Here is a 13,734-nt window from a genome sequence, read left to right as displayed (position 1 = left end):
ATTATTTACAAGATTTATTCCGTATTCTTTTATGTAGATCTATTATATAAACAGTATAGATCTAGTAGATAGCCGATACAATATACTGCTAGATCTACAGGTTTTACTTCTGAAAATTATATAAAAACTGGTCTAATCCAGATGATTTCCAATTTGTTTATAGACTAAGAAAAAAAAACTCACCAAAAACTGCAAAATGTATCCGTGTTCGTTCATTTCCCCTTCCACATCACAAATATCCCTTTTGAAGTTTACTATCTCCGGCACAAAACCTTTTGGATGACCGAATATTTAACTTTCCACGGTAATCACACAACGGGGTCAATGCAGTTGATGACGCAAAAGTGGACGACTTCATTTTCACGCCATTGAAGGGGTGTCCAGCTCGATGCCAGTGTGTAAACGTTTTAATGATATTTCTGATGAATCAACATTTCAATTATTTATAACTGATGGAAAGGATAATTTAATTATCCTATAAAACCTGGGACAAAAGGTATTTTTAAGTCACAGATAAACGAAAATGCTTTCACGAAAATTGTGTCCTGCATACGGAGTACCCTGACTCCCCCGTGTAAGCGTATCGATTTGTCCGTTGCCGCCGAAACTCTTTGAACTTCGAGCGGGTGCCTGTGTAGTTTAAAGACACGCAAAGCTGAGGTTTAAACGGGTAAATTAACTGTTACAAGAGGTCTCGTTTAAATTTGCCGTAGACATGCGGGATGTTTCTTAAAGACTAGGTGAGTAAATTAACTGACTTCTGTAGATCTATATATAACTTCTTAAATTTTGTAATTTATTTACAATATAGAAATCTAGATAGAATTAAATCTTGAGTTGTCCGATTGATTTTACCTAAAATATGTTTAATCTTGTTATTCATGAAAATTGCAATATAGATCTAATATCAAAATATTTAAATAAAAAAATCATTTTTTTGTAATATTGTTCTTTTTTTAATACTTTGATTTAGATGTAATGGTCTTAATTTTTCAGAAACATGTAGTCTTAGACTCTAGTGGCTCAACTGCCTTATAGTCTTATCACAGTAAATACTTCAGTGACAGACCGCTATGACTTCAAAACAGGGACTCAGACTGAAATACAATAAAATATTTCAGTAAAGATCATGAGTAATTGAAGAGATTTTAATGGATGGGAGTGGGACTCACATGAAATAGAGTTTCCTTTTAGGTATGTATATTTTTTTAAAGCAATTTTCGCTTGAACCATCCTAGTACAAAAAAAATAGGGAATATTTGGTGTGAATACATTATTTAAGAATTTCAATATTTAGACACCAGTAAGCGAGTAAGGTTCCCTTGCATTATTTTCCTCACTGTAGGTGTGTTTGCATAATCTAAATAACCGGTTGTCCGTTTACTTGTGAGGTCACTTTACAGTTGTTTGAACTTCAAATCACTAGACTTTTTTGAAAGAGACAGCTTGTAGGCCCTACACACTTATTATAAATATTGTTTGGGAAGTTTTTCAAGTTATTAAATAATTAACTAAAACTAGTGTATCCAATTAAGGGTATTTTACAAAAATATGTGAGGATTCTTTGAGATAGTTGCAATTTTGAAAAAACTTTTATATATTTTAAAGAACCTAGAGCTACAAAATGTTGCCTGAATTAGCGACAGTCAGCATATTTCTTTTTATGCTAAATTTTGAAAAAAGAACTGAGAAATCAAATGAGGAATTTATCATGTGTGGAATTGAATCAGAGTTAAAAGCTAATGTTACCAATTCTAGTTTGGGTAAAAAACCCATAAAGTATCCAGTGATAAAACAATAATCATGAAAAGTAATGTTTCTAGGGTGTCTGTTTGACCCTTGAAATGACTCTTTGCATGACCCTTCAAATTTCCAAAAGGCCTGATTTGACCCTCAGGATTTTTACTGGAGGGTCAAATTTTGTTAAAATCATGGGGATTTGATCTTGTAGTCTGTAAACGTACTTAGTCAAAATGACCCTCAGGATTTCATGGCTATAAGTGAACACCCTGTTGGTAGTCTTAAATTATTATGAAACTGTTAATTTATATATATGTTTATGAGAAAAAATACAATAATGTAAAAAGTTGTTTGTAACATCTGTCCCCATAACATCTGTCCCGCTATGTAAGAATATAAAGATGCTTACATTTGTAATATCACATAAACTCATGGTCACTGAAAATGGATTTTACACTATAATACCAAAGTTACAATGAAAATTGAAGAAATAACAAATAAAGATTTAAATTTTATGACGTATTTATTTCAAAATTATTATTTGTGAACACCTGAAAACATCCAGTGAATCTCATAATAAGTTCATTAAGATAATATTTAAGCTAATATTATCTTTGGACAACTTATAATAATCTATTGTTTTTCTGACAGTCACAGGTTTCAAAATATGGGTGACAGAAGGGGACGTCAGATGTTACAGACATGAACATTATGATTCTTTTTTACAATAATACTAAACTTCTCTAATTTCTTGTTCTTTTGTTGCATGATAGAGAAATTAAGTAAGCTTTGCAACTGTATACAGGCGCGGATACAGAACAGTGTTTCCTGGGGGGGGGGGGGGGGGGCTGACATATGGGTGGAGAGTTTGAAAACAAAAACAACAATGCAACAGGTGAAAATTGCACGTGTTTGAAGATTGGGGGCCAGCATGTGTGTTCATGTGACAAAAATTGTAAATTGATGTATTTTTATGTGATTGGGGTGGGTATTGGAGGGGTGTCCCCTGCCATAGACTGAGAAAATTTTGAAATATGAGGTTGAAAATGGTGTTATTTCCTTGACTTTCTAGTGCTATGTATGGTACCTTTTGGATGGTTTAACATCACATTGTATTTTGTATAGCTTATTGTTTGAAGCGTCTTTCAAATAGCAAATTCCACTGGTGTTTAGTAGTAAACAGCATACTTACCATTATGTATGCACGACCGTTAATAAAAATAATTTCAAACACTCACTCAATTTACTCGTCTGAATAATAGTTTTATATATAATAGCGCTTTTCCAAAGTAAAGTGTTATTAAAATACTGCTTTTCTATTGTACAAAAAATAATAATTTCAAACACATTTTAATATTCAATAAGAATTTTTCCCATCAATAAATCCATTTTAGATATTAAAGAGGTTAGTACAATTTAAATTTTATTTGAGCCGTGTCATGACCAACCAACATAATGGGTTTGCGACCAGCATGGATCCAGACCAGCCTGCGCATCCGCGCAGTCTGATCAGGATCCATGCTGTTCGCTTTCCAACTCTATTACAAGTAGAGAAACTGATAGCGAACAGCATGGATCCTGATCAGACTGCGCGGATGCGCAGGCTGGTCTGAATCCATGCTGGTCGCAAACCCATTATGTTGGTTTTGTCGTGACATTTAAAAAATATATCTGCCATAAAAAAATATTAAAAGCAAATGACCAATTATTTCATCTTAATAAATTTTTTAGTAAAACCAGTTATGAAGATGTGATTCCTTTAATATTATCTTTATAAAAATTGCCACCTTTTAATTTACAAATAATAATTTTCAATTTCTTAATTTTAAAGCTTTCGCAAAAAATGGTAAAACAAAGATAGTAAAATATGGTATACTATATAACACACCTATTTGCCAATATCTGTGACAATTAATTTCATTAGACCTTTGGAAGGTAATAAACCCATTAATTATGTTGTTTAAACATTGAAGTCATTCAAGCATGTTGATAGATAAAGATCTCTGCCAAGCCCTCAGGCAGGAGATTAACAACTGGATGACAGCAATAACTGTTTTGATAAGGGAGTAGGTACACTGCAGCCAATAAAGTTTGAAATTAGCAAAAATATATTCTTCCAGCCCTGAGCTAGTAAATGAAAGCTGGGGGGGGGGGGAGGGGCTGCAGCCCTGAAGCCCGGGCCTGAATCTGCCACTGGTAAAGGAATTTTTCACACTAAAATAAAATACTACTGAAAAAATTATAAGAACTGGAAGAAAACAACACCAACAAAATCCAAAACAGGATATAATTAGAAGAGGTGCAAAAGTTTGAGATGTTGAAAGTATTTATTCACGGTGATTAGAATTAGTCAATTGTTAAAACAATATAGATTCTTTAACCTTAAATAGTAAAGAAATTATCAACCCAGCCCCTCATAAAACAGTGGGATATGGATCCTATAACTATATACACACAGAACTGATGGGACTGGCACTTTAATGGAAGTTAATAATGGAAGTTAATTATCAAGCTGTATATTGGGAAGTGGGGGTGCCAGTATAGTGTGATATATTACAAAACAGTGGGACAGCATGCCCATCATTATATAAGCTGTAAATAAATTTAGTATGGGGATTAAATATTGAATGTCAAAATTTTATACTCTGGCAACAGAGTCAATTAAATAAAAAAAAAAAAAAAAACTCAACACACACATTCGACACCCTGAATAAATTAAATTTTTTGGGGTTTTTTTTTCTGTTGTTTTTTTTCCCCTTAAAATTCAAGAACATTTTCTTACCATTTGACCTAATTCAATTATTATAAATAAAAGTGGAAGGAAATCATAAGTAAAGGATATGGTTAGGATTTCTGGAATGAAAAAGTTGGATAAAGTTTTAATTGTTGATAATTTAAATTTGTGTATTTAGCAATAAGAAATTCAAGCTTGCATATTTATGGTTCATTTTTTACTTCACTCTGTATCATAATGTTGTGCAGCAGAAAAAATGAATAAAATTCTTTAAAAAAAATAAATGAATAAATATGCAATGATGATTTTCTTTAAAACAAAAATATTTATAATATATAATCATTTTTCTAAAAGGTCAAATTTATCAGAACAATGTGTGAAATTTCAAATATGTTAAGTTACAAAATATTATATGTTTTAATAACAGATGTCAAATTAATATTTATGTAACCAGAAGATTAAATATGGCTTTTCCTCTTTGTCCAATCAACAGTGCTAAAAAAGTTTTTATTATATTTAGGTGATGATGTCAATTTAGTCGTCTTGTACCTAATAAGTTGTTAAACCTTAACAATGACTGATAAAATGTCCAAGGTGATGATTGTTGTTTATATAATTCTATGTTGCTATGTTACCATATTTTTGTAGTGAAACCTGATTCTGGTCATTTTGTTATTTAAGACACAAAAATGTTAAAATTCTGTTGGTCAGTTTAAAACGAATTCCTATTTAGAAAGGTTGTAAAATACATGTAGAAAAATTTAGATAGTTAGATTTTGGATTTCCAAGTGATAACGTTGTGGCTCTCCACTAGAAATATTTGTTACTGTTTTTTTAATATCTATTTGTTAACATAAGGATAACCTGTGTATATGTTATATATTATTTGTGGTATTCCACTAAGAAAGATTAACATTAAAATATATAAAACGGAACATTTGTGTTGAGATTCAATCCACCTTCAGTAGACCTATAAAAGTTCAGCGCATAATACTTGGTGGGAATCAGTGTCTTTCCCAACCTCTCAATTTAGCAAGCGAGACTACGAATTCAACTTCCCCAAGAAAAACATCAATGAGTTTCATAAACGGAATACCATTTAGAAGTGAAAAATCATGTGGACAATGTGGACTTAATCATTATAACAGTAAGGAGAAGTGTTGTGCAGAAAATGGCAAGAAGCAACAAAATGCAAGAGAATTGGACATTTTGCACGAGTCTGCCGAAAATACAAGCAGTCCAAGTCAAGTCTAATCTAAACAACGGGATCAAGAACATATGACAACTTTTATCAGACGTAAGACAGCAAAGAAAACATGTTACCAATTCTATAACGAAGACGATGCTTCTTTAAGTATATTTTAAACAAACAACTCTGTTAGTAACGTTTCTAAAGCAGAATTTCAGAAGATACAATCTTTAAATGATTCAATGAATAAAACAATTCACGGTTTAAAATCAGAAAATGTGGCTCTAATTTTGAAAAAATCAAAGACTTAAAAACTTTAATGAAAACCTGCAGAATGAGATTTCCCTCAAGAAATCACAAATATGTAATTTTCAAGAAGCATTGTTGCAAGAAAACAACTCGCTAAAAGAAAAATTAAGTGCTGACTCGTCAAAACTAGAGAAAATGGACAAACTTATTTTAGAAATATAAGAAATTGAGTGATGATTATGTAGAATTGAGACTCCAATACAAACAGAAAGCTTTATGACGAAGCATTGATGACAGAATCATTGAATGACCAAATAGATGACCTCAAAAATAAAAACCAAAACCTTGACAGATGAGATTACTCAGCTTAGAGACAGAACAAAATATCTTTGTCGTAAAAGAGGAAATAGTAATCAGGACCTTTCAACAGCAATGTGAAACCGGGTTCCCACACGAGTATAGATCAGGAAGCAAATTTCACCATGGAAGACAGCAAGGACAGAGGGGCAGTATAACAGAAGTAGACGTTATTGAAAGTTTATTGTTTACAATAAATCAGTGATATACATGTATGATATATTATAAAGTGGATGGTACTTATGCTTTTCAGCAAAATCGGTGCTTTATGTTCACAATATATTTCTGTAACTGAATATCTTACGTAAACGGTATTCTAATTTAATGATATTTATTTTTGTTATATACATATTTATGCTTCATTTCACAGGAGTGAAATAATCTTAAAGGAGGAGAAGTGTTGTGCAGCAGAAAAATGATAAAATTCTTTAAAAAAAAAATAAATGAATAAATATGCATGATGATTTTTCTTTTTAAACAAAAATATTTATAAATATAATCATTTTCTAAAAGGTCAAATTTTCAGAACAATGTGTGAAATTTCAAATATGTTAAGTTACAAATATTATATGTTTTTAATAACAGATGTCAAATTAATATTTATGTAACCAGAAGATTAAATGATGGCTTTTCCTCTTTGTCCAATCAACAGTGCTAAAAGTTTTATTATATTTAGGTGATGATGTCAATTTAGTCCGTCTGTACCTAATAAGTTGTTAAAACCTTATGACTGATAAAATGTCCAGGTGATGATTGTTGTTATAAATTCTATGTTGCTATGTTACCATATTTTGTTAGTGAAACCTGATTGGTCATTTTGTTATTTAAGACACAAAAATGTTAAAATTCTGTTGGTCAGTTTTAAAACGAATTCCTATTTAGAAAGGTTGTAAAGATACATGTAGAAAAATTTAGATAGTTAGATTTTGGATTTCCAAGTGATAACGTTGTGGCTCTCCACTAGAAATATTTGTTACTGTTTTTTTTTATATCTATTTGTTAACATAAGGATAAACCTGTGTATATGTTATATATTATTTGTGGTATTCCACTAAGAAAGATTAACATTAAAATATATAAAACGGAACATTGTGTTGAGATTCAATCCACCTTCAGTAGACCTATAAATTCAGCGCATAATAATAATATCTTTTACAAAGATATATCTGATTATACAAATACAGTATTTTGTAAATAATTTTATGTTTAGAAAAGTACCATTTGTATGCCATTTTTTACATTATCTGGAAACAAGGATTTCTTTAAATTCATCAGTATTATGTTCTCATTATTTTCATTCCAATCATTTCAATTTTCATTCAAATGAAAGATAACTGGAAAAAAAATTAGGCTGAGAAATCAAAGATTTATGGAAAACAAATTAAGGTTTTACTGTAGAATATAAACTAGAAATAATCTCTTTCATGTAGTTCCTTGTTATTAAAGTAACAATTCCTTAATGTTTGATTTTTGATTAAACTAATGGATCAATTTTCAATCCACAGGTAATTATTAAGGTTAAAGTGCTTTGATGGTCAACTCGGAGTAATACAACACAGCATGACTATGCAGTAATGTTGTGTTATAAGGTTACTCAAACAATCTAAAGCTTATAGTACCCTTTAAACATTCTATAATCATTTGTTAGTCCCCTACCGGTTTAACCAGAGGGGATTTGAGGTTTACTCTCTGTCTGTCCGTCTGCTGCAGTGAGTCCGTCCACAAACCTGAATCCTGAGAATATATAACACAATAAGTACTGAAAATATTTTTATGAAACTTGATATAGGGTAAGATGGCAGTCTGGAGATTATGCATGTTTTTTTCTGTTTTGTCCTATGTTGAAAAATTTGGTTGCTATGGCAACAAATAGACTGAAAATATTGCTAATTTAACACATAAACTGGATCCAGTGATAACACAAAAAGTATTGAAAGTATTTTTATGAACATTGAATTATGGGTAGATGGTAGTATAGAAATTATGCACGTCTTCTTCTGTTCTTCCTATGTTGAAAAATTTGGTTGCTATGGCAACAAATAGGCTTAAAATATGGCAAATTTAACAAAATTTGTGATTTCTCAAAGCATGCTGATTGATTGATTGATTTTTCTAGACCGAGCGGTCAAGGATAACCTATGACAGTGCAAGCTCTTATTTCCAGTAGGGTCCTTACCTCACCAGACTCTTGAGACAGCTATGAGATACATTTAGGGAGTCCGGTAACCTGAGTCCCTAGCTCTTATTGAATAAATTCCTTGGTTCTTTTTACATGCCCAGTGTATAACACTGATACATGCAAGGATTACCTGGATTATTTACACGTAAACCTCTAGGTAGGTGGGAAACACTGAAAGTGTTTCTGAAAAGTCCCAAGGGTGTTACCCAGGATTGAACCCGGAACCTCAGGAGTGACAGTCAGTGGTTAAACCAACTGAGCTATCGTGCCACCTGAAATGAAAACATTTTTATGAAACTTAAAATATTTTAATCTTGACTATATTTTTATGGGAGAATATGGAGAGCTGTCAAGATTCCCCCCCCCCCCCTTGACCTTAGAATGTTCATGAAAAAAATGATGTTTTTGTGTCGCCTTGTAAAAACCTTGAAAAAGGTTGCTTTTATAAAAACTATGGACTTGAAACTTCATAAGATGATAGATCTTATTGATAAGAAGTGCAGTGCACAGAAACTGCTGCTCTTCACTTCTTATTTTTTGAGTTATATAACCCTTAAAAAATTGTTAATTTTCATAATTTCATTTTTTGCTCTGGCCATTTCTCCTAAACTTTATTGTTCACAAGGCGACACATCCGACTCACGGAGTTCTAGTTTTATAACTTTTTTATATATTTATGTTTCTACTTCAAACTTAATACATATGTTTCTTATTATCACTCAAATAAATCATTTGTGAGAAGGTTCAATACTATAGCTTGACTATTTCCAGAATTAGGTCCCATGCACTTGAGATTTTTTGCTAGAAATAAATTATTTTTTACTTAAACTTTTTCATTTCTTATAGCATTTACTTCAAACTCCCACATCATATGACAAGGGTTACAAATCTAGCATACATGTTGCCAGAATTATCTCCTTAAACATTGAATTTTTCTTATTCATTCCTTAACTTACTTATTTCTCCACAGATTTCCTTACAAGGGAGGCTTGGAAACTTAACACATTACTAAGATATAGACAAACTAAGAACTTGAAAGCTTAAAGTTCATTCATATCATTCATTCATTCAGTGGCATAATTGAATGGCCAATGACCCATCATAATGTTGCTGGGGTTCTAACCGGTAGGGGACTTTAATAATGGATTGCTTGCATATACCATGATAATTGCTTGTTTTCACTTTATTATTTTTCTATTATTTTTAACAACATAATAAAACTAGTTAGTGGGATCTGGTTTTAGTGTAATGGCTTTTAGACTAGAAATGGTAATACTTTTGCTTAAAATTTCAGGGTCTATTATCTTAGCCAGTAAACTACATGTGAGCAAGGGGAATGTGATTAGAGAAGACTGGTGATAATAAACAGAGGCCACTCAAAAAAAGAAAATGTAAGTAACTCTACAAAGAACGTTTAAAAGGCTAAAAAATGTGTGCTTGTGCTTACTTCTACATGTATGATAGAATTTCAAAATAAATTAGTTAAAGCTACATGTCCCACACAAAACAGTTCTAAAAAACATCAACATATTTGTTTATAGTTATTAAATATGCATAGAAGTGAAATTTGCAGTTTCAATGACTAACATTTGTTATTTTTCATTTGGCAAAGATAAAGATATCCCTACAGGTAGAACTGGCTATATATATGTCAGTTTTAAAATTACCATGATATCTTCTTTTTTTTTCTCTTTTATATATTAGTTTCCCCCCTGGCGGGCGGCTGGACAGACGCTATTTTATTTTTATCCGGAACATAATTTTTCTACACTCATTGGGGAATTTTAATGAAACTTCATAGAAATGTTCACCAGTATGAGAAACTGTGTCGCACACATGAACCAGGTCTCTAGGTCAAAGGTCAAGGTTACACTTACTAGTAACTGAAAAACACTTGTTTGTAGCAACACTTCTACATGCATAAAGGGATTTCAATATAATTTCACGCAAATATCACCATTGTGAGGCGGAGTATCTGGTGGAAAATTTTAGATCCCTGTGACCAAGGTCAAGTTGACACATATGGGTCAAAGTTTTAATAAAAAAAATTTAAATTTGTATTTGGACCATTTTGTTATCATTTATTGAGGGATTGAAACACAAATGGTCATTAGCATGACTACAGGTGCGAAACATGTGATTTAGATTAACATAATTATGCAAGGTCACGGTCACTAAAGATGAGAAACTTGTGCTTTTGTCCAGAGCATATCTCCTACACATATGGGGTGATTCTAATGAAACTTTATAGAACTGTCACCATTATGAGAAGCAGTGTCATGCACATGAACCAGGTCTGAAGGTCAAAGGTCAAGGTCACACTTCGAGGTCATTGAAAAACGCTTGTCTAGTTTAAATTTCTCAGATATTTGAGATCTGTGAACTTCTTCCCAATAAATATTTTTCACTGCTTTAAAAATGTTCATTAATTCTCTAGTGAATATCTTATTCAATAGTAGAATTTACTGAGTTATAAATGACACTCTAAAAAGATGAGACAATAAACTTCCCAGAAAAACAAGTGCATACAAAAAGACAAGTTTGATTTGTTTGTTAGCTCACCTGTCACAAAGTGACATGGTGAGCTTTTGTGATCGCTTTTCGTCTGGCGTCCGTCCATCTGTAAACTTTTATTTAAACATCTCCTCATAAACCGCTAAGCCAATTTCATCCAAACTTCACAGGAATGTTCCTTTGGTAGTAAACATTAAAATTGTTCAAAGAATTTAATTCTAAGCAGAACTCTGGTTGCCATGGCAACAGAAAGTAAAAACTTAAAATATCTGCTTTTAGAAAATCCCAAAAGCTAGAGCTGCTTTTAGAAAACCCCAAAAGCTAGAGCTTAAATCTTTGGCATGAAACATCATCTAGTCAGTGTCTACCAAGTTCGTTCAAATAAATGCCCTGGAGTTAAAATTGGCCCTGCCCGGGGGGTGGGTAATTGATTTTCCTTAATTGTGTATAGTTCAAACTTAAAAATCTTCTTTTAAGAAGCCCAAATAGCTAGAGCTTAGATATAAAGCATGAAACATCTTCTAGTGGGTGTCTACCAAATTTGTTCAAATCAGGGCCCTGGGGTCAAAATTGGCCCTGGCCCGGGATCATTGATTTTCCTTATATGTATATAGTAAAAACTTAAAAAGTCTTCTTTTAAAAAACTCAAAGAGCTAGAGTTTAGATATTAAGCATGAAACATCTTCTAGTGAGTGAATACCAAGTTTGTTCAAATAAAAGCCCTTGGGACAAAATTGGCCCCGCCCAGGGGGCCTACATACAGGTGATCGATTTCAGGGCCATCATCCCGGCTCTCTTGTTTGATTTGGGTTTTTTACATTACACCGACACATTATAGGTCATTTGGCGACCTTCCAGCGTTACTGGTGGAGGAAGACCTCAGGTGCCCCTCCGTGCATTTTTTCAAGCATGAACGGGCACCTGAGTAAAGCCACCGACGTTCCGTAAGCTAGCTGAATAGCTTCCTTACATGAAATAATCCAAAGTCCCTGTCGGGATTCGAACACACAGTGGTAAGGGGCAAGTGGTTTTAAAAAGACAAGTAATAAACAGTTTATTCTTGTCCAAGTATCTTTTTAAAGATACTTCTGTTTTGTCATAATTTCCCCTACATCACAGCAAAATCCAATGCACTCAATGTATAATTATATAAAGTTGGTGAGCCTGAACTTAGTACATCTTACAGAATTCTGTAAAGGATTCCTGTTTTGAACCAATCTCACACAAAAAATAAAAGTAATATAAGAATTATTCTTAACATGCAACAAAATTTTATGATCCTAATTTAAAACATTTTGTCAGTATTTTGCTTAGGCCAAAAAAAAAAATCTTGTTTCTGGTCTGCCGACCGACTGTATATTTTACCCCTGACCAATATGTCAGAATGACATGGGATCCATTTATATTTAATGCAGCACTTTGCATATATGTCATCGGTTTAACAGTCAACCCCCCAAAAAATCCCTACCTACTGACCTTGTTCATTTAGGGGACTGTGACCAGAAACAAGTTGTTTTTGTTTTTTTGGCCTTATATACATGTATTTATCTGGGTTTTTTTAAGTCATTCACTTGTATCTTACAAAGTCCCAGAATTTGAAAAGATTATTTTGTGAAATGATAGAAAATAATGAAATGAAAAAAGTTAAATGAATCCTTATTTATTTTCAGATACTGTTGTGAAAAAGACTCAAAATGGCAGAAAATAATTGGATTTTACATGGGCATATTCTGTTGTAACTTCGTTTGGTAGCTAAAAATTGTTTATTAAAAATACCTGTATGGCTGTGAAGAGAGATGTTGAGAGTGATGATAATGTGCGATATACTAGAATCAGATTGTCTGTCTGTCTGCCTCACAGTCTACCTATTGGAGCTATTGAAGTGAAACTTAATAGACAGATGTATCTCATTGCATTGAAATTTAGTTTCAAGGCATTTAATCAAATTTGTTTTTCATATGATAGATCAGTCAAAATGTTTCTTATTTAGTGATTTATTTGTGGCTCAAATTTAGCAATTGAAACTAAATTTGCCTCATAATGGTCTTGAACTAAAAATATATGTCAAATTAGTGTATTTTCATCATTTTTAGCTTGTCATTTTTTTTTCAAAGAAAAAAATAGAGGTATTGTTACAGTCAATGGCAGCTTTTCCATTGCCGTCCGCAATCTTTAACTTTGATCAAAATTTCTAAATTATCGCATTTTATTCTATCAAATTGTTATATCTGTTTTGTTAAGGGGGAACGGTTCCACTTTAGAAAATGGATAAGAGATAAGTTTTGAAATTTTTTTTTATTTTGATGAGGGAACGGTTCCCTCTTACTGGTAACCTGGCTCTAAAATTCTACATTATTGCATTTTATTCTATCAAATTTTTAAATCTGTTTTGTTAAGGGGGAACGGTTCCACTTTAGAAAATGGATAAGAGATAAGTTTTGAAATTTATTTTTTTATTTTGATGAGGGAACGGTTCCCTCTTACCATTTACATGGCTCTAAATTTCTAAATTATTGCATTTTATTCTATCAAATTGTTATATCTGTTTTATTAAGGGGGAACGGTTCCACTCTAGAAAATGTGTTATAGATAAGATTTGAAATTTGTTTTTTATATCGATGAGGGAACGGTTCCCTCTTACGGGTAAACTTGCTCTAAATTTCTAGATTATTGTATTTCATTCTATCAAATTGTTATTTCTGTTTTGTTAAGGGGGAACGGTTCCACTTTTGAAAACGTGTCATACTTAAGTTTTTTAAAAGAATTGTTTTT

The 13,734-nt window shown here is 32.1% G+C and overlaps 1 long non-coding RNA gene across 1 annotated transcript; it reads left to right on the top strand.

Annotated features, from left to right (window-relative positions):
• Nucleotides 1–255: 255 nt before the first annotated feature.
• On the top strand, nt 256–12,766 carry LOC132722390 (uncharacterized). Its single transcript, XR_009624604.1, has 4 exons — nt 256–740; nt 997–1,194; nt 9,743–9,839; nt 12,633–12,766. It is a non-coding gene; the product is annotated as an uncharacterized LOC132722390 (long non-coding RNA).
• The last annotated feature ends 968 nt before the right edge of the window (nt 12,767–13,734 follow it).

This window comes from Ruditapes philippinarum, unplaced genomic scaffold (genome assembly GCF_026571515.1).
Source record: "Ruditapes philippinarum isolate M1 unplaced genomic scaffold, ASM2657151v2 ctg2905_1_1_1_1, whole genome shotgun sequence".
In the NCBI taxonomy this organism is placed as follows: domain Eukaryota; kingdom Metazoa; phylum Mollusca; class Bivalvia; order Venerida; family Veneridae; genus Ruditapes; species Ruditapes philippinarum.
The sequence above is the reverse complement of the archived record's forward strand: the minus strand, read 5'-3'. Positions and strand labels throughout refer to the sequence as shown.